Source organism: Zea mays, chromosome 6 (assembly GCF_902167145.1).
Source record: "Zea mays cultivar B73 chromosome 6, Zm-B73-REFERENCE-NAM-5.0, whole genome shotgun sequence".
Lineage (NCBI taxonomy): Eukaryota > Viridiplantae > Streptophyta > Magnoliopsida > Poales > Poaceae > Zea > Zea mays.
Window position 1 is genome coordinate 80,282,905 of NC_050101.1, and position 22,253 is coordinate 80,305,157.

A 22,253-nucleotide genomic window follows, 5' to 3' on the forward strand; every position below is an offset into this window, starting at 1 on the left:
AGCACTCGTGGTTGCACTGTTATCCTAGGTGGTCACTCCATATTCCATTTAACACAAAATGTTCTTGTTTAACCATCGGGTTAACATCATAATAAAACTTCATTTCCGGAACATAGTACCATTAAAAGAGTGACATCATATTCATCAAGTTGAGCAATAGCAAAAATTGCTAATCAAAACATTTATCCCAGGGTAATTCAAGGAATAGGGTTGGTAATTCTAGGAAATCCTTATTTAGGAAAATCCCATCAAATTGTGCAATATATATATATATCCAAAAGTAAACATTATTGTATGCATTATTTGGGTACAAATAGAAATGCAGAGGGAGAATCCACTTGCCTTGCTCGAAAGTGTCCTGTGGGTCGTCCTCGAACGAGTTTGGTTCATCTACCTCATAGTCAACTTCTAGCATCGATTTCTGTATCGTACATACAAAAGAATGCGTATGCCAAATAAAAAAACATACACCATTACATGGGTAATCATTCACCATTACATACACATTCATACATCACGCAACTGTACTCATAAATATGTCTACAGCATAAATATTTTATTAATTTACTATGACTACTACTTTGAGTCATCATCGGTGAAAATATGAGTAGGTGACTATGACGCTAGTTTATCTAGTATAATATAGATAAAAATGTCTTAACAAACTTTACGGAAAATAATTGTTCATTATTTTCTTTATTACTAATAATAGACTTTTGGATTTTATCCTTTTCTTTCTAAATAGAAATTATATGTATAGCTAAAAATGTTTATTTCTAAATCACCTAACATTAATATTCCAAGAGTTAATGTAGATTACTAATTGGACTTTAGTAACATAATCATGGTTATCATGACATAAATAGATATTTTACTAATTCTAAGTAATTAAGTGCTATACTTAATAATACATTTATCATGACTAGTAAAACCTATATTTTAATCTGACCGAAAATACATGGCCTATTATTTATTCCACTTTCTTATATCAATAAAATTATACTTAAACCACTACTAACAAATATCGTTCCATGTGCTAAAGCGAAGTTAATCGTAAACGTTTCTAGTATGTAAATCACCAAGTTAGTCAATAGTGACATTATTTATTTTTGAAATGTAAAATAATACATTTGTCCAAAATATTGTTGCAGGGCTTGTTTACTGTTACGCGTATACATCGGGGTCTCTTTTTAATAATTTCTAAACTGAAAATCTCGGAATTAAGTTCATTTACACGCAGGGACTAAAATGCAAAATGTGCTTCTTCTACCTTGAGCCTTTGCTCACGCGCAGGAATGGAGATCGACGGGGGGGGAGTTCGGCCGGGCAGGGGAGGAGCAGGGGCCTCGGTCGAGGGCGCGGCTTGGGGATGGGTGCAGACGGCAGGCTCGGACGGTCCGGCGAGGCGGCTCGGCGCGGTCGACGACAGCTCCGGCAAGGCGGTTTAGCACGGTCGACGGTGGCTCCGGCAAGGCGGCTTGGTGCGACAACGAGCAAGGGAGAGAGGAGAGCGTGAGAGAGAGAGGGAGCTCGGGGAGGGAGAGAGGAGGGAGCTTGGTCTTTTATAGAGCGAGAGAGGGAGAGGGAGAGCCGAGGGGAGAGAGAGAGAGAATGGCCGGCGAGTTTAACTCCATTAATGGTGTCTGTTTCTCCACTAATGGAGAGAGAACATGAGGGAGGGAGAGGAGGAGCCGTGGCGGCGGTTTCCGGCTCGAGGGGAGGCGAATGGGTGCGGCGTGGCTTGCGGGCGCGCGGCGCAACGACGCGCACGGCCAGGCGGCGGCGGCGCGGGATGGAGAAGGAAGGAGAGGGGCCAGGGCGAGCCCACGCGCTAGAAAAAGGAGGGGCTAGGGGCGCGCGGTCGGCCCGCTGATGGGCCGGTTAGGGTTAGGTTTAGGTTTTCTTTTTTTTCTTTTTTCCTTTTCTATTTAAAAATATAAATAAATATATTTTTAAATAATTCTAAAAACCATAATAACTAATACAAAATTATTTATAACTAAAATATTTATTTTGGACCAATATTTCTATATTAATTATTTTAATTTTCAATATAAAAGAAATTCTACTAAACATCCAAAAATCAAATATGAGCAAACAAAATTACTCTAAATGCAAATAAAAACCAAACACTTGAAAGAAAAATTCATTACCATATTTGGTTTTGGTAGTGTTACAAACCTACCCCCTTAAAAGAATCTCGTCCTCGAGATTAAGGAACTTCTGAGAATAACTGGGGGAATTCTGCTCTGAGTTCATCTTCTCTTTCCAAGTGGCCTCATCTTCCGAATGATGACTCCACTGAACTTTACACATGTTGATTACTTTACTCCGTGTAATTCTGTGAGATGTTTCCAAAATTCTGATAGGGTACTCCGAATAAGTCAAATCCTCCTTAACATTGAGTTCTTCCATAGGTAATTGTTCTTCAGGTACTCTTAAGCATTTCTTAAGTTGTGACACATGAAATATGTCATGCACATCCGACAAACTATCGGGTAGCTCTAACTGAACGCTACTTCACCTTTTCTTTCCAAAATTTTGAACGGGCCAATGTAGCGAGGAGATAGTTTACCCTTAACCTTAAATCTTTTCATGCCTGTCATCGGTGAAACTTTAAGGTATACGAAGTCTCCTACTTCAAAAATAAACTCTCGTATTCTATTGTCAGCATAGCTTTTCTATCTCGACTGTGTTGTTTTCAAATTCTCTCTGATGATCTGTACTTGCTTTTCTGCTTCTTGGAGAATTTCTGGACCAAATACTTGAATTTCTCCGGTGTGAATCCAATAAAGCGGTGGTCTACACTTCCGTCCATAAAGTGCTTCAAACGGTGCCATTTTTAGACTTGCCTGGTAACCATTGTTGTATGAGAATTTTGCATAAGGCAAACTTTTATCCTAGCTTCTACCATGCTTTAGAGCGCAAGCTCTTAGCATATCTTCCAACACTTGGTTTGTTCTTTCAGTTTGCCCATCCGTTTGTGGATGGTAAGCTAAACTGAAGTTTAGCTTGGTATCCATGGACTCATGTAGTCTCTTCCAAAAGCGTGAGGTCAATTGGGTTCCTCGATCTGATACGATCTTCTTTGGTACTCCATGCAGACAAACAATTCTGGACATGTATAACTCTGCTAACTGGGCTCCTGAGTAAGTTGTCTTCACAGGTATAAAGTGTGCCACTTTAGTCAACCTGTCCACTATAACCCATATTGAATCATAGCCATCCCGAGTACGGGGTAATCCAACTATGGATTTTCTTCCCATTTCCATTTTGGTACCTTGACAGGTTGTGTAATCCTGCTGGTCTTTGGTGTTCGGCTTTAACTCATTGACACACGTCACATAGTGCAACGTGAGTAGCCACATCTCTTTTCAAACCGTACCACCAATACTTTTCCTTTAGGTCCTGGTACATCTTAGTACTTTCAGGGTGAATAGAATAAGCTAAATCATGAGCTTCCATTAAAATAAGTTGGCGTAGATGCTCGATTTCTGGTACATAGATTATCTTTTTAAACCATATTGTGCCTTGATCATCTTCTATGAAATCTAGAGCTTTTCCTAAACTAATTTGTGTCTTAATTTCTTTGATTTTCTCATCAGACTCTTGTCCTTTACGATATTCTTCTTCCAAAGTAGATTCAACTTCCATAACTATTGCTTCCATATTATTGACCATTCCAAGGTTGAGTTGTTCCATTTCCCAGCACAATTCCTGTGACATCAAATGAGTAGTGATGTTGTTCACTTGACCTTTACGGCTCAAAGCATCTGCCACTACATTTGCTTTTCCTGGGTGATATTGTATTTCCAAATCATAGTCTTTGATTAACTCGAGCCATCTTCTATGTCTTAGGTTGAGTTCTTTCTGCGTGAAGATGTATTTAAAGCTTTTGTGATCCGTGAAGATTTTACACTTGTTTCCAATCATGTAGTGCCTCCAAATCTTCAAAGCGTGCACTACGGCAGCTAATTCCAAATCATGCGTAGGGTAATTCTTTTCATGCTTCCGTAACTGCCTTGAAGCATAGGCAATCACTTTTCCTTCTGGCATTAAAACACATCCAAGTCCTAGATGTGATGCATCGCAATACACATCAAATCTTTTATGAATATCAGGCATGATTAACACTGGTGCAGTGGTTATGTGACGGACCCTCCCAAGGTATTAGGCTCACCTACAGTTGTCCTTGTCCTAAAGACCTTGGACAACCCTGTAGATGCACATAATCACTCGACAAGTTCAGTAATTGTATCCTCATCATTTCACCCAAGAGCGCTTCACCCGTCACGCAGATATTACATCACATCGGAGGAAAGAATAAGCGAAAGCAAATTACAATAACTTAATTTACATTTATCAAATATATAGAGAGAGTATTATTACAATACTAGGGTATTACGAGTGCATAAGGTATTATTACAGACCAGGGAGGCAAAACACCCTCCCGCACAAAAGTTTATTATTTTCAAAGTGGGAGGCAAACATCCTCCCGCGACTAACTTCACTGCTAGGGCTCTTCCTTGGGTACCACCTTTGAACAGAAACAACAAAACTCTGTTGTTTCCTCACCTACAACATATGGGTTCGAAAACCCTGAGTACGAAGTATACTTTTGCAAGTCTTACCTGACAAAAGAAAAAGACTCTCAAGGATATGCTGGCTTGAGGGAGTCAAGGTAAGGCTATTCAAGAATCAAAGACTCTGTTTGCAGAAATGCTTACTAACAGTGGATCCTTAAAAATCCAGTTTTATTGTCAAGTTAAGTTATTACTTGTAACTAGAGTTCTTTCTACCCTAGTTCAAGCACTTGGCCTACACTAGTCGTCTTTTGCCATCCCTTTTTACTTTACTGGATTGCTACGTGTAAGTCAGTGACCAAGTCTTCATGTCCGAGAAGTAACGGCGATCCGAATCGATTAATACCCAGCTAGGGATATCTCCAACCACACGACATATGTAGCACATAACCCTTGCATATATCAACTCGCCACCGGGTTTCTCAAGACCAGACCGGGTTCACGCCAACCGAGAGCATAGATACACCACCGTCCAGCCTCTTGCCATGGAGGATATACGCTACTCTCGCCATCTCTCCACTCCCATTGCGTGTTGGCCTTTCTAGTATTGGTCTGTGAAAGGGAATTAGGCTTACACCTAGTCCCTAATTAAATTTTGGTGGTTGAATTGCCCAACACAAACAATTGGACTAACTAGTTTGCTCTAGTATATAAGTTATACAGGTGTCAAAGGTTCACAACAAGCCAATTAAAAAGACCAAAGTTGGGTTCAAAATAGAGAGCTAAAGGCATCCCGAAAGGCTCCCTGGTCTGGCGCACCGGACTGTCCGGTGCACCAGGGGACCTCGCGCATAACTCCTCAGCCTCGGGAATTTTTCGGAGCCGCCGCGCTATAATTCACCGGACTGTCCAGTGTACACCGGACAGTGTCCGGTGCTCCTAGAAGACGCGGCTCTGGAACTTGGCAGCCTCGGGAAATCATAACGGCTGCTCCGCTATAATTCACCGGACATGTCCGGTGTACACCGGACTGTCCGGTGTAACTGCGGGGCTACGGCTACTTCACGCCAACGGTCGCCTGCAACAGCAATAAATGCACGCCAGAGCGCGCAGGCGTCAGGCACGCCCATGCTGGCGCACCGGACACACTACAGTACATGTCCGGTGCGCCACCGGACATCCAGGCGGGCCCAGAAGTCAGAACTCCAACGGTCGAATCGCAACGGCTCTGGTGACGTGGCTGGCGCACCGGACATGTCCGGTGTGCACCGGACTGTCCGGTGCACCATACGACAGACAGCCTCCACCAACGGTCATGTTAGGTGGTTGGGGCTATAAATACCCCAACCACCCCACCATTCATTGCATCCAAGTTTTCCAGCTTCCAACAACTATACAAGAGCTAGCATTCATTGCAAAGCACACCAAAAGAGATCAAATCCTCTCCCAACTCCACACAAAGCTTTAGTGACTAGAGAGAGTGATTTGTAGTGTTCATTTGAGCTCTTGCGCTTGGATCGCTTCTTTTCTTTCGCATTCTTTCTTGAGATCATACTCACTTGTAATTGAGACAAAAGACACCAATTGTGTGGTGGTCCTTGCGGGAAGTTTGATTCCCAAGTGATTTGAGAAGAGAAGCTCACTCGGTCCGAGGGACCGTTTGAGAGAGGGAAAGGGTTGAAAGAGACCCGGTCTTTGTGACCACCTCAACGGGGAGTAGGTTTGCGAGAACCGAACCTCGGTAAAACAAATCCTTGTGTCACACTCCTTATTTGCTTGTGATTTGTTTTGCACCCTCTCTCGCAGACTTGTTTTTATTTCTAACGCTAACCCGGCTTGTAGTTGTGTTTATATTTGTAAATTTCAGTTTCGCCCTATTCACCCCCCCCCCTCTAGGCGACTATCAATTGGTATCCGAACCCGGTGCTTCATTAGAGCCTAACCGCTCGAAGTGATGTCGGGAGATCACGCCAAGAAGGAGATGGAGACCGGCGAAAAGCCCACTACAAGCCACGGGAGCACTTCACCGGAAGAGTCCCGCACCAAGAGGAAGGAGAAGAAGAAGGACTCCTCCAAAGGGAAGGAGAAGAAATCTTCTTCACACCACAAAGAGAAGAAGGAGAAATCCTCTTCCCACAAGTCGCATCGGAGTGGGGACAAGAAAAAGAGGATGAGGAAGGTGGTCTACTACGAGACCGATTCTTCATCGACATCCACCTCCGACGCGGCGTCCGTCACTTCTAAGCGCCAAGAGCATAAGAAGTATAGTAAGATTCCCCTACGGTACCCTCGCATTTCTAAACATACACCTTTACTTTCCGTCCCATTAGGCAAACCACCAACATTTGATGGTGAAGATTACGCTAGGTGGAGTGATTTAATGCGATTTCATCTAACCTCACTCCACAAAAGTATATGGGACATTGTTGAGTTTGGTGCACAAGTACCATCCGTAGGAGATGAAAACTATGATGAGGATGAAGTAGCCCAAATCGAGCACTTCAACTCCCAAGCCACAACCATACTTCTCGCCTCTCTAAGTAGAGAGGAATATAACAAGGTGCAAGGGTTGAAGAATGCGAAGGAGATTTGGGATCTACTTAAGACCGCGCACGAGGGTGATGAACTCACCAAGATCACCAAGCGGGAAACGATCGAGGGGGAGCTCGGTCGCTTTCGTCTTCGCCAAGGGGAGGAACCACAAGATATGTACAACCGGCTCAAAACCTTGGTGAACCAAGTGCGCAACCTCGGGAGCAAGAAATGGGATGACCACGAGGTGGTTAAGGTTATTCTTAGATCACTCATCTTCCTTAACCCCACTCAAGTTCATTAATTCGTGGTAATCCTAGATACACACTAATGACTCCCGAGGAAGTTATCGGGAATTTTGTGAGCTTTGAATGTATGATCAAGGGCTCAAAGAAGATCAACGAGCTTGATGATCCCTCCACGTCCGAAGCACAACCGGTGGCTTTCAAGGCGACAGAGGAGAAGAAGGAAGAGTCTACACCAAGTAGACAACCAATCGACGCTTCAAAGCTCGACAACGAGGAGATGGCTTTAATCATCAAAAGCTTTCGCCAAATCCTCAAGCAACGGAAGGGGAAGGATTACAAATCCCGTTCCAAGAAGGTTTGCTACAAGTGTGGTAAGCCCGGTCACTTTATTGCTAAATGTCCATTATCAAGTGACAGTGACAGGGATAACGACAAGAAGGGCAAGAGGAGAGAAAAGAAGAGGTACCACAAGAAGAGGGGCGGCGATGCCCACGTGTGCCGTGAGTGGGACTCCGACGAGAGCTCCACCGACTCCTCCGACGACGAGGACGCCGCCAACATCGCCGTCACCAAGGGACTCCTCTTCCCCAACGTCGGCCACAAGTGCCTCATGGCAAAGGACGGCAAAAAGAAGAAGGTTAAATCTAAATCCTCCACTAGATATGAGTCCTCTAGTGATGATAATGCTAGTGATGAGGAAGATAATTTGCGTACCCTTTTTGCCAATCTTAACATGGAACAAAAGGAAAAATTAAATGAATTAATTAGTGCTATTCATGAAAAGGATGACCTTTTGGATTCTCAAGAGGACTTCCTAATTAAGGAAAATAAGAAACATGTTAAGGTTAAAAATGCTTATGCTCTAGAAATTGAGAAATGGAAAAATTATCTAGTGAGCTAAGCACTTGCCATGAGACAATAGACAACCTTAGAAATGAAAATGCTAATTTGTTAGCTAAGGTTGATTCTCATGTTTGTAATGTTTCAATTACCAATTCTAGAAATAATGATAATGATTTACTCGCTAGGATTGAAGAATTGAACATTTCTCTTGCTAGCCTTAGGATTGAAAATGAAAAATTGCTTGCTAAGGCTAAAGATTTTGATGTTTGCAATGCTACTATTTCCGACCTTAGAACTAAGAATGACATGTTACATGCTAAGGTTGTAGAATTAAAATCTTGCAAACCCTCTACATCTATCGTTGAGCATGTATCTATTTGTGCTAGATGTAGAGATATTGATATTAATGCTATTCATGATCACATGTCTTTAATTAAACAGCAAAATGATCATATAGCAAAATTAGATGCTAAAATTGCCGAGCATAACTTAGAAAATGAAAAATTTAAATTTGCTAGAAGTATGCTCTATAATGGGAGACGCCCTGGCATCAACGATGGCATTGGCTTCCAAAGGGGAGACAATGTCAAACTTAGTGCCCCTCCTAAGAGATTGTCTAATTTTGTAAAGGGCAAGGCTCCCATGCCTCGGGATAACGAGGGTTACATTTTGTACCCTGTCGGTTATCCCGAGAGCAAGATTAGGAGAATTCACTCTAGGAAGTCTCACTCTGGCCCTAACCATGCTTTTATATATAAGGGTGAGACATCTAGTTCTAGGCAACCAACCCATGCTAAGTTGCCTAAGAAGAAAACTCCTAGTGCATCAAATGAACATAGTCTTTCATTTAAAACTTTTGATGCATCTTATGTTTTGACTAACAAATCCGGCAAAATAGTTGTCAAGTTTGTTGGGGGCAAACACAAGGGCTCCAAGACTTGTGTTTGGGTACCCAAAGTTCTTGTTTCTAATGCCAAAGGACCCAAAACTGTTTGGGTACCTAAAGTCAAGAACTAAACTTGTTTTGTAGGTTTATGCATCCGGGGGCTCAAGTTGGATACTCGACAGCGGGTGCACAAACCATATGACAGGGGAGAAGAAGATGTTCTCCTCCTACAAGAAAAACCAAGATCCCCAACGAGCTATCACATTCGGGGATGGAAATCAAGGTTTGGTCAAAGGTTTTGGTAAAATAGCTATATCTCCTGACCATTCTATTTCCAATGTTTTTCTTGTAGATTCATTAGATTACAATTTGCTTTCTGTATCTCAATTATGCAAAATGGGCTACAACTGTCTCTTTACTGATGTAGGTGTCACTGTCTTTAGAAGAAGTGATGATTCAATAGCATTTAAGGGTGTGTTAGAGGGTCAGCTATACTTAGTAAATTTTGATAGAGCTGAACTCGACACATGCTTAATTGCTAAGACTAACATGGGTTGGCTCTGGCACCGCCGACTAGCCCATGTTGGGATGAAGAATCTTCATAAGCTTCTAAAGGGAGAGCACATTTTAGGATTAACCAATGTTCATTTTGAGAAAGACAGGGTTTGTAGCGCATGCCAGGCAGGAAAGCAAGTTGGAGCCCATCATCCACACAAGAACATCATGACGACCGACAGGCCGCTTGAGCTACTTCACATGGATCTATTCGGCCCGATTGCTTACATAAGCATCGGCGGGAGTAAGTATTGTCTTGTAATAGTGGATTATTATTCTCGCTTCACTTGGGTGTTCTTTTTGCAGGAAAAATCCCAAACCCAAGAAACCTTAAAGGGATTCTTGAGACGAGCTCAAAACGAGTTCGGATTAAGGATCAAGAAAATTAGAAGCGACAACGGGACGGAGTTCAAGAACTCACAAATTGAAGGCTTCCTTGAGGAGGAGGGCATCAAGCATGAGTTCTCTTCTCCCTACACCCCTCAACAAAATGGTGTAGTGGAGAGGAAGAATCGAACTCTATTGGACATGGCTAGAACCATGCTTGATGAGTACAAGACTTCGGATCGGTTTTGGGCGGAGGCGGTCAACACCGCTTGCTACGCCATCAACCGGTTGTATCTACACCGAATCCTCAAGAAGACATCCTATGAACTCCTAACCGGTAAAAAGCCCAACATTTCATATTTTAGAGTTTTTGGTAGCAAATGCTTTATTCTTGTTAAAAGGGGTAGAAAATCCAAATTTGCTCCTAAGACTGTAGAAGGCTTTTTACTTGGATATGATTCAAACACAAGGGCATATAGAGTCTTTAACAAGTCCACTGGACAAGTTGAAGTTTCTTGTGACGTTGTGTTTGATGAGACTAACGGCTCTCAAGTAGAGCAAGTTGATCTTGATGAGATAGGCAATGAAGAGGCTCCGTGCATCGTGCTGAGGAACATGTCCATTGGGGATGTGTGCCCTAAGGAATCCGAAGAGCCTCCAAATGCACAAGATCAACCATCCTCCTCCATGCAAGCATCTCCACCGACTCAAAATGAGGATGAAGCTCAAGTTGATGAAGTAGAAGATCAAACAAATGAGCCACCTCAAGATGACGACAATGATCAAGAGGGAGATGCAAATGATCAAGACAAGGAGGATGAAGAGCAAAGACCGCCACACCCAAGAGTTCACCAAGCAATCCAACGAGATCACCCCGTCAACACCATCCTCGGCGACATTCATAAGGGGGTAACTACTAGATCTCGTGTTGCACATTTTTGTGAGCATTACTCTTTTGTTTCCTCTATTGAGCCACACAGGGTAGAGGAAGCACTCCAAGATTCGGATTGGGTGGTGGCGATGCAAGAGGAGCTCAACAACTTCGCTAGAAATGAGGTATGGCATTTAGTTCCACGTCCTAATCAAAATGTTGTAGGAACCAAATGGGTCTTCCACAACAAGCAAGATGAGCATGGTGTGGTGACAAGGAACAAAGCTCGACTTGTGGCCAAAGGATACTCCCAAGTCGAAGGTTTGGATTTCGGTGAAACCTATGCACCCGTAGCTAGGCTTGAGTCAATTCGTATATTATTGGCCTATGCTACTTACCATGGCTTTAAGCTTTATCAAATGGACGTGAAAAGTGCCTTCCTCAATGGACCAATCAAGGAAGAGGTCTATGTTGAGCAACCTCCCGGCTTTGAAGATAGTGAGTACCCTAACCATGTTTATAAGCTCTCTAAGGCACTTTATGGGCTCAAGCAAGCCCCAAGAGCATGGTATGAATGCCTAAGAGATTTTCTCATCACTAATGAATTCAAAGTCGGAAAGGCCGATCCTACTCTATTCACTAAAACTATTGAAAATGACTTGTTTGTATGCCAAATTTATGTTGATGATATTATATTTGGGTCTACTAACGAGTCTACATGTGAAGAGTTTAGTAGGATCATGACACAAAAGTTCAAGATGTCTATGATGGGGGAGTTGAAGTACTTCTTGGGATTTCAAGTGAAGCAACTCCAAGAGGGCACCTTCATTAGCCAAACGAAGTATACTCAAGACATTCTAAACAAGTTTGGGATGAAGGATGCCAAGCCCATCAAGACACCCATGGGAACTAATGGGCATCTCGACCTCGACACGGGAGGTAAGTCCGTGGATCAAAAGGTATACCGGTCGATGATAGGTTCTTTACTCTATTTATGTGCATCTCGACCGGATATTATGCTTTCCGTATGCATGTGTGCAAGATTCCAAGCCGACCCTAAGGAAGCTCACCTTACGGCCGTAAAACGAATCTTGAGATATTTGGCTTACACTCCTAAGTTTGGGCTTTGGTATCCTAGGGGATCCACTTTTGATTTAATTGGTTATTCGGATGCCGATTGGGCGGGGTGTAAAATCAATAGAAAGAGCACATCCGGGACTTGCCAGTTCTTGGGAAGATCCTTGGTGTCTTGGGCTTCAAAGAAGCAAAATTCGGTCGCTCTTTCCACCGCCGAAGCCGAGTACATTGTCGCAGGCCATTGTTGCGCACAATTGCTTTGGATGAGGCAAACCCTGCGGGACTACGGTTACAAATTAACCAAAGTCCCTTTGCTATGTGATAATGAGAGTGCAATCAAGATGGCGGATAATCTCGTCGAGCATAGCCGCACTAAACACATAGCCATTCGGTATCATTTTCTTAGGGATCACCAACAAAAGGGAGATATCGAGATTTCATACATTAATACTAAAGATCAATTAGCCGATATCTTTACCAAGCCTCTTGATGAACAAACTTTTAACAGACTTAGGCATGAGCTAAATATTCTTGATTCTAGGAACTTCTTTTGTTAAATTGCACACATAGCTCTTTTATATACCTTTGATCATGTCTCTTTCATATGCTATAACTAATGTGTTTTCAAGTCTATTTCAAACCAAGTCATAGGTATATTGAAAGGGAATTGGAGTCTTCGGCGAAGACAAAGGCTTCCACTCCGCAACTCATTCTTCGCCATCACTCCGAGCAACTCTCCATTTTTGGGGGAGAAAGCATGAGCACCAAGCAAAAGGACTTCGTCTTTGGTATAATCTTAACTCATTTATTTATGACCAAAGGGGAAGAAAGTACTTCAAGGGCTCTAATGATTCCGTTTTTGGCGATTCATGCCAAAGGGGGAGAAAGTATGAGCCCAAAGCAAAAGGACCGCACCACCACCTATTTTTAAAATTAGAGATTTTTCAATTGGTAAATTTCAAATTGGTATCTTATTGTGTTCAAAAAGGGGAGAAAGTAGTATTTCAAAATGATATTTCAAAACCCTCTTGAACACTAAGAGGAGGATCTCATTTAGGGGGAGTTTTGTTTAGTCAAAGGAAAAGCATTTGAAACAGGGGGAGGAAATTTCAAATCTTGAAAATGCTTTGCAAAATCTTATTCATTTACCTTTGACTATTTGCAAAAGAACTCTGTAAAGGATTTACAAAAGAGTTTGCAAAAACAAAACATGTGGTGCAAGCGTGGTCCAAAATGTGAAAAACAAAGAAACAATCCATGCATATCTTGTAAGAATTTACATTGGCTCAATTCCAAGCAACCTTTGCACTTACATTATGCAAACTAGTTCAATTATGCACTTCTATATTTGCTTTGGTTTGTGTTGGCATCAATCACCAAAAAGGGGGAGATTGAAAGGGAATTAGGCTTACACCTAGTCCCTAATTAAATTTTGGTGGTTGAATTGCCCAACACAAACAATTGGACTAACTAGTTTGCTCTAGTATATAAGTTATACAGGTGTCAAAGGTTCACAACAAGCCAATTAAAAAGACCAAAGTTGGGTTCAAAATAGAGAGCTAAAGGCATCCCGAAAGGCTCCCTGGTCTGGCGCACCGGACTGTCCGGTGGCGCACCGGACAGTGTCTGGTGCACCAGGGGACCTCGCGCATAACTCCTCAGCCTCGGGAATTTTTCGGAGCCGCCACGCTATAATTCACCGGACTGTCCGGTGTACACCGGACAGTGTCCGGTGCTCCTAGAAGACGCGGCTCTGGAACTTTGCAGCCTCGGGAAATCATAACGGCTGCTCCGCTATAATTCACCGGACATGTCCGGTGTACACCGGACTGTCCGGTGTAACTGCGGGGCAACGGCTACTTCGCGCCAACGGTCGCCTGCAACAGCAATAAATGCGCGCCAGAGCGCGCAGGCGTCAGGCACGCCCATGCTGGCGCACCGGACACACTACAGTACATGTCCGGTGCGCCACCGGACATCCAGGCGGGCCCAGAAGTCAGAACTCCAACGGTCGAATCGCAACGGCTCTGGTGACGTGGCTGGCGCACCGGACATGTCCGGTGTGCACCGGACTGTCCGGTGCACCATACGACAGACAGCCTCCACCAACGGTCATGTTAGGTGGTTGGGGCTATAAATACCCCAACCACCCCACCATTCATTGCATCCAAGTTTTCCAGCTTCCAACAACTATACAAGAGCTAGCATTCATTGCAAAGCACACCAAAAGAGATCAAATCCTCTCCCAACTCCACACAAAGCTTTAGTGACTAGAGAGAGTGACTTGTAGTGTTCATTTGAGCTCTTGCGCTTGGATCGCTTCTTTTCTTTCGCATTCTTTCTTGAGATCATACTCACTTGTAATTGAGGCAAGAGACACCAATTGTGTGGTGGTCCTTGCGGGAAGTTTGATTCCCAAGTGATTTGAGAAGAGAAGCTCACTCGGTCCGAGGGACCGTTTGAGAGAGGGAAAGGGTTGAAAGAGACCCGGTCTTTGTGACCACCTCAACGGGGAGTAGGTTTGCGAGAACCGAACCTCGGTAAAACAAATCCTTGTGTCACACTCCTTATTTGCTTGTGATTTGTTTTGCACCCTCTCTCGCGGACTTGTTTTTATTTCTAACGCTAACCCGGCTTGTAGTTGTGTTTATATTTGTAAATTTCAGTTTCGCCCTATTCACCCCCCCTCTAGGCGACTATCAGTCTGCCCGAGGCAAAGCTTACCCATGATGAGGCATGTGGCCAGTTAAAAGGTCCTTGATCATCAAGCCTACATCGACATGGTCCTTAATCGACTCAGACGGAGACACTACACCGAGACTCTCTTCTCGTGCAAGTCACCCGCCCGGTCTCATCTTTATCATTTACAATCCCAAAGGTTGGTACCTGGCAGAGGTACATATTTTCCGATGTTGAACCCATCACAGCCATGATGGATCCACCATCAAGTTTTATTTTTGAAAACATCCCATCCAATCTGAAGCATCATCTTTTGTTAAAACAAAACATGTTTGTTTTCTAAAGCAAGACTAAGCACCAAAAAACCTTTTAAGTAAAATAGGTATCAAGAAATGGTAATCAATTCCAAGGAAGGCATGTAGCAATTGTTTATCACCTAACTCCTATCACCTAATGCATCATTTCAAGTGATAAAGAGTTTTAAAACAGCAAGGAATAGGTCAATGCACCGGGGCTTGCCTTGTGTTGTAGGGGATTCAGGATCTGTTCCACAAATATCAAAATAAAAACTATTCCCGGCAGGTGGAGTCTGAGTTGGTGGTGCAGTCTCTTCTTCTTCGACACTTACTTCTTCTTCGTTTTCTATACATAACCATACATATATATGAATGCTCATGTGATGCTATGAATATGCAGTTATAATAGAGATACATCAAGTTGTATCTTGAATACAACTTTCCTTCATGGTATACCTGGGTAACTAGGGTTTTCTGAGTCAGTACTTTTATTAGGATAAGGCAAATATTACCTTAGAAAACTAGGGTTTGGGTTTGGGGATCAAACAATGTCCAAAACATGTCAAACTTTACCCAAAGGCTCTAATTATCATATTAAGTTGGCCCAAAAAGTTTTATGATTTTTGGAGCAATCAAATAATTTCTAAATTTCTAAAAGACTAGGTTTAGGCCTTCTTAAATGTTAAATAATTCATGGTTGGAAATAAAAATCTTGGAACTATTTTTATTAAATACTAGAGGAATTTAGGAATCTAGTAAAATTGGTCCCATAATGTTATCATTTTTTCTAGAATTTTCTATAAATTTCCTAAGCCTGGTAGAAAAAGAAAAAGAAAAGGAATGAATAGTAATGGGCTCAAACCAGCCCGAACCGGCCCATGAACGGGGAAACACGCCCGTGCGCGCACCCGCGCTAGCTATTTTGCACCAGGGACCCTGACTGTTCGAATATCTGATGAAGAGTCCCTAGTTACTATTCACTGTCTCACTGACAAGTGCACCGAGCCCCTTCTTTCTTATCTTTGCAAACTTGGGTCCCCGACGATGGACGACGGCGTGCGTACTCCAGCGAACTCACACCGGCCATGATACACAATAATCAGTGCCCTAATATGGTCTATGCCTAATTCAGACCTTGGCGACTAACTGGGAATCACTCACTAATTTAACCTGAATGCTGCTCTAAAGCTTGGTCTACATGCACCCGCGGAGATGGAGTCTTTCCCATCGTGTTCCTGACGATATAGTAAAACAACATCCAAATTAAGGGCACAGTAAGCTTTAGCGACGTTCCAGAGCTCAAGAACGACATCTAGGAAGGCGGTTGAAGGGACAAGACAGTGGGTCGACGGAGGGGTGCTCACGGCGGTGCGGAAAACGGAATTTGGGGGAAGTTTGAAATTCGCGAGCTACAGTGACTAATCGGAGGCAAGAGCTAGTGTTCTGAGCTCGTAATAAGTTGGCGAAGCAGGCCGAGGCATCAATTTATAGCAGATCAAAGCGGTGGCTCCGAATTTGGAAGGAGAGCGGAGCACGGCTGTGACAAGACATTGTACTGGCGGGTCCGTCGTGGCGCTCAACGGCATACAAACGCAGGGACAGTAATTCTGAGCGTGCCACGGTTACGACTACATGGTAAAGGATCTCAGCGTGGCGCAATTGAGCTCACCGGCGACCCACGATGACATTGGTCGTTCGGCCACGTCGCACGGTCATGAGATGCATCCGATAAGCCCCTGCCCGCGACCGAATCCATCCCCTGCCAGATCTTTTACCCCCCCCCCCCCCCACCCCGCGCGGTTATCCACTTTGCGATGAGCATGAATCGCGCCTTCGGCGAGGATCACGGCGTGGAGTTCACCGGCGGCACGATACACTGCATCTGAAGATCTTTTCGTGCACTGTACCATGGCCATCTTCGTCAGTCGTTCTGATAGAGCACGTTTGGGGCGATTTACCTCAAAATTTGCATAGCACTAGGCCAAGCGTAATACAACAATTTTGTTTACCAATGTTAGGGCTTCAACTTTGCCATAGTGACTCTGATCTTATCTCCATAGAATTAACCATGAATTGTTTCCAAAGTTAACCAAATGTCACTGAACTTAGGTTTTCAGAGTTAAGGCTGTCTGACAGGCCAGTTTCAGGTCTCTTTTTCTCCCATTTTCATGTAGTACTAGGGCTTACTCACTTAATAAAATTTGTACCCCTAACATAGCTCTACAAGTTTGATGTATTGACCTAGGGCAAATTCCTTATGAATTCGGAGATACCAAGCTCCAAGGTTGACTCAATTTCATTGATTTCAGACTTAGCCACATAGTGTTCATGTGACCATTTTACAAATAAGTCCAAATTTCATCATTCAATTTGAAAATTCTCCAATGTGAAAGTTACTTGGTTTGTGGTGTTCTATCACTTTGATATTTGCACTTTGGTCCAAAAGTGCATAAAATTTGCATTTATCCCCCTAGGGTTCCAATTAGGGTTTTCTAGGGCTTGTCTTTAGGGTTTGGGCACACTAGGGTTTTTGTGCCACTAAAGTTCACCAAATTTGATATCTTGTGAACATTTCTAATAACTTTTGAGATTTTTACTCATTTTGGCTTCACTTTTATCCATAGGCCCTAATTCCAGTGTCAAGTACCCTTCCCTAAGGTTAAGCACTCTTCAAGTCATATAATCACAACTTGTTTGAAAATTTTACCTAGTGAATGCATTCTAGGTGTAACAACCAACATGAAATGTCAATGCACATGTTGTTATGCTCAAGTTTTAGTGCCAGTAACACCAGGGGTGTTACATCCTTCCCCCCATAAAAGAATCTCGTCCCGAGATTTAAGGTCCTAGGGTAAGTAATGGAAAAGGAAACACATCACATCTTTATTTCCTTATTTGTCTTACAGAGCAGGGGTGGTATGGGGTTTATTCCACTTTTACAATCAAATATACATATCTTACAGGTTACATGAAGCTAAAAACCAAGGAAAATTCTTTTCCAAGAAGTCTTGAGTCTCCTAGGTAGCTTCATCTTCAGTATGCTGGTTCCATTGTACCTTATAGAATTTAAGAATCCTTTTTCGGGTGATCCTGTCCTTTTGATCCAAAACTCAAATGGGATGCTCTGAATAAGTCAAATCTGGTTCCAAAGCAACATCCACTAGATCGATGGTTCGATCAGGAACCCAAAGACACTTCTTCAATTGAGATATATGGAACACATTATGTACTACGGATAATGTTTCTGGCAGTTGAAGTCTATACGCCACTGGTCCGCATTGTTCAAGAATGGGAAACGGGCCAATGTATCAGGGTGCCAACTTTCCTTTTACCCCGAATCGATTAACACCCTTCATTGGTGATACTTTCAGGTATACATGATCCTAGACTTGAAAGAACAAGGGTCGGCGTCGTTTGTCCGCATAATTTCTCTGCCGAGCCTGAGCTTCTTTGAAGTGGTGCCTTATTCGTTGAACCTTTGCCTCTATTTCCTTGACTAAGTCGGGCCTGAAATACCACCGTTCTCCAGGTTCTGACCAATTTAAGGGTGTCCGACACCGTCGCCCGTACAGTGCTTCAAATGGTGCCATCTTAATGCTCTCTTGATAGCTGTTATTATAAGAAAATTCTGCCAATGGCAGACATTCATCCTAGGATCAAGTACCCTTCCCTAAGGTTAAGCACTCTTCAAGTCATATCATCACAACTTGTTTGAAAATTTTACCTAGTGAATGCATTCTAGGTGTAAAAACCAACATGAAATGTCAATGCACATGATGTTACGCTCAAGTTTTAGTGCCAGTAACACCAGGGGTGTTACAGGTTAGCCTTTCCTTTAATTCCTCGAAACATTTCTGACATGCTTCATCCCACTTAAACTCTTTACCTTTCTCCAACAGTGAAGTAAGGGGTTTCACTATTTTGGAGAAGCCTTTGATAAATCTTCTGTAGTATCCTGCTAATCCAAGAAAACTCTTAATCTTGGACACATATGTGGGTTGTTTCCAATTTAGTATTTCACTTATTTTATCGGGGTCTACTTTGATTCCTCCATTGGTGATAATATGACCTAGAAAAGCAACTTCCTTCAGCCAAAAATCACACTTCAAAAATTTCGCATACAACTGATTGTCACGAAGTTTCTGTAGAACTAATCTCAGATGATTTTCATGTGCTTCTTCATTCTGAGAGTATACCAGTATGTCGTCGATGAATACCACCACAAACTGGTCAAGGTATTTCATGAATACTTTATTCATCAAGTTTATAAAGTAAGCTGGTGCATTAGTCAGTCCAAAAGACATGACCAAAAACTCATATAGTCCATATCTTATGGTGAAAGCTGTTTTAGGTATATCTTCAGTCTGAATCTTCAACTAATGATAGCCTGATCTTAGATCTATTTTTGAGAACACTGTAGCTCCTCTAATCTGATCAAACAGATCTTCAATCCGAGGTAACGGGTACTTATTCTTAATTGTTACTTCGTTCAAGCTTCTATACTCCACACACATTCTCCTTGAACCATCTTTCTTGTTCACAAATAGAACTGGGGCTCCCCGTGGAGACGAACTGGGGCGAATAAAACCTTTTTCTAGTAATTCTTCTATTTGTTTCTTCAGTTCAATTAAATCTTTGACATCCATTTGGTAAGCTCTTTTTGAAATTGGTGCGGTTCCGGGTAATAGTTCAATAGAAAACTCTATATCACGATCAGGTGGCATACCTAGTAATTCTTCCGGGAATATGTTTGAGTATTCACACCCTATTCTGATGTGCTCCAAAGATTTCTCTTCCAACTGATTGACCATTGCCTCTGTTGTTGCTGGCATACTGACATTGACTTCAATTCTTTCTCCTTGTGGGCTGGTTAATGAAACCATCCTTTTGGCACAAGATATGACTCCATCATACTTGGTCAAGTAGTCTATTCTGAGTATCACATCGATTCCACTTGATTCCAAAATTATCAGCTCTACTAGAAAGCTTAGGCCTCTAATTTCAATCTTAGTCTGAGGGCATGAGTGAGTGCCTCTAAGTTCACCTCCTGGTGATCGAATTAATAGTTTCTTCTTCAAGGGATAGTTTGGTATATTATGTTTTTCCACGAATGACTTTGTTATGAAGGAGTGAGATGCTCTAGAATCAAATAAAACTGATACAGGTATGGAGTTAATAAGAAACATACCATACACCACGTCGGCATCCTCAGGAACTGATTCTGCTATCACGTGATTGACTCTTCCCCTACTCTGGTTCTGCGGAGTCTTGTTCTGTGCAGATCCACGAGCAGGTGTGTTCTAGTCAGTCCTCTGGTTGCTGTTCTTCTAGGGTGTCTGTTGGTTACACCTTGGGCAGTTGTTAGCATACTGGCCAAGTTCGCCACACTTGAAACAGCCATTAGGTTGAACCGGGGTAGTTGTGTTGTTGTTCTTGGCTGGTGTGTTCACGGCGCTTCCTTGACGATTTTGTTGCTGACCACTAGACCTTTGACCGGTCTGGTGCTGCTTCTCTGTTGGTTCTGGTATTGGTTGCTTCTCTGACCCTGTTGTCCAGAGTGCTGTACTTGGTAGTTGTTGTTTCCACTCTGATTTCCGGAGCAGAACTGAGAACATTGGGAGTTGTTTTGTCGGGTATTCCTGCTGGTCTGCCCTTGGTACTTTCTCTTGTGATCCGACAGCTCTTTCCTTTTGCTTTCAAGGCCAATTGCCTTGTTAAGCAAAGTCTGGAAATTGGGAAAGTTGTGGCTCTATAACTGGTAGTTCAAGGGTCCAATCAAGCCTTCTGTAACACTACCAAAACCATCAACTAAAAATAATGCATTTAATTTATTAATGGTAAATATGGTAATGAATTTTTCTTTCAAGTGTTTGATTTTTATTTGCATTTAGAGTAATTTTGTTTGCTCATATTTGATTTTTGGATGTTTAGTAGAATTTCTTTTATATTGAAAATTAAAATAATTAATATAGAAATATTGGTCCAAAAATAAATATTTTAGCTATAAATAATTTTGGAATAATTATTATGATTTTTACAATTATTTAAAAATATATTTATTTATATTTTTAAATAGAAAAGAAAAGAAAACAACCTAAACCTAACCCTAACCGGTCCATCAGTCGGCCGACCGCGCACCCCTAGCCCCTCCTTTCTCTGGCGCATGGGCCCGCCCCGGCCCCTCTCCTTCCTTCTCCCTCCCGCGTCGCCGCAGCCTGGCCGTGCGTGCCGTCGCGCCGCCGCGCGCCCGCGACCGTCCGCCTCCCCACGAGCCGTAAACCGCCGCCACGGCTCCTCCCCTCCCTACCCAACGTTCTCTCTCCATTAGTGGAGAAATGGACGCCATTAATGGAGTTAAACTCGCCAGCTGTTCTCTCTGTCCCCTCGGCTCTCCCTCTCCCGCTCTATAAAAGCCCGAGCTCCCTCCTCTCTTCCTCCCCGAGCTCCTTCTCTCTCACGCTCTCCTCTCTCCCTTGCTCGTTGTCGCGCCAAGCCGCCTCGCCGGAGCTGTCGTCGACCGCGCTAAGCTACCTCGCCGGAGTCGCCGTCGACCGCGTCGAGCCGCCTTGCCGGACCGTTCGAGCTCGTCGTCCGCGCCCGTCCCCAAGCCGCGCCGTCGACCGAGCCCCCTGCTCCTCCCCTGCCCGGTCGAACTCCCCCCCCATCGTCGATCTCCATTCCTACGCGTGAGCAAAAGCTCAAGGTAGAAGAAAAACATTTTTGCATTTTAGTCCCTCCATGTAAATGTACTTAATTCTGAGATTTTCAGTTTAGAAATTATCAAAAAGAGACCCCCAATGTATACGCGTAATGGTAAACAAGCCCTGCAACAATATTTTGGACAAATGTATTATTTTACATTTCAAAAATAAATAATGTCACTATTCACTAACTTGGTGATTTACATACTAGAAACGTTTATGATTAACTTCGGTTTAGCACATGGAACGATATTTGTTAGTAGTGGTTTAAGTATAATTTTATTGATATAAGAAAGTGGAATAAATAATAGGCCATGTATTTTTGGCCAGATTAAAATATAGGTTTTACTAGTCATGATAAATGTATTCATAAGTATAGCACTTAATTACTTAGAATTAGTAAAACATTTATTTATGTCATAATAACCATGATTATGTTACTAAAGTCCAATTAGTAATCTACATTAACTCTTGGAATATTAACGTTAGGTGATTTAGAAATAAACATTTTTAGCTATACGTATAATTTCTATTTAGAAAGAAAAGGATAAAACCCAAAAGTCTATTATTAGTAATAAAGAAAATAATGAACAATTATTTTCTGTAAAGTTTGTTAAGACATTTTTATCTATATTATACTAGATAAACTAGCGTCATAGTCACCTACTCATATTTTCATCGATGATAACTCAAAGTAGTAGTCATAGTAGATTAA